This window comes from Antrostomus carolinensis, unplaced genomic scaffold (genome assembly GCF_000700745.2).
Source record: "Antrostomus carolinensis isolate BGI_N321 unplaced genomic scaffold, ASM70074v2 scaffold28168, whole genome shotgun sequence".
Lineage (NCBI taxonomy): Eukaryota > Metazoa > Chordata > Aves > Caprimulgiformes > Caprimulgidae > Antrostomus > Antrostomus carolinensis.
The window spans coordinates 23,077-23,283 of NW_010334101.1; positions in this window are offsets into that span (position 1 = coordinate 23,077).

A 207-nucleotide genomic window follows, 5' to 3' on the forward strand; every position below is an offset into this window, starting at 1 on the left:
AGGACCGTGCCGCAGCCCGCGACCGACACCCGGCTGAGGGGCAGCCCCGGTCTCTGCAACCCCCGCGGGCACAGCGAGGAGAAACTCGTCCCTCTCTACGCCACTCGCACGTCCCTCCGCCAACCCGCACAGCAGCAGCGGGAGGCAGTGCCCTGCTGACCCGCAACCCCGGGGACGGGAGGGAGGGCCCGGGGATGGCCTGGCCTA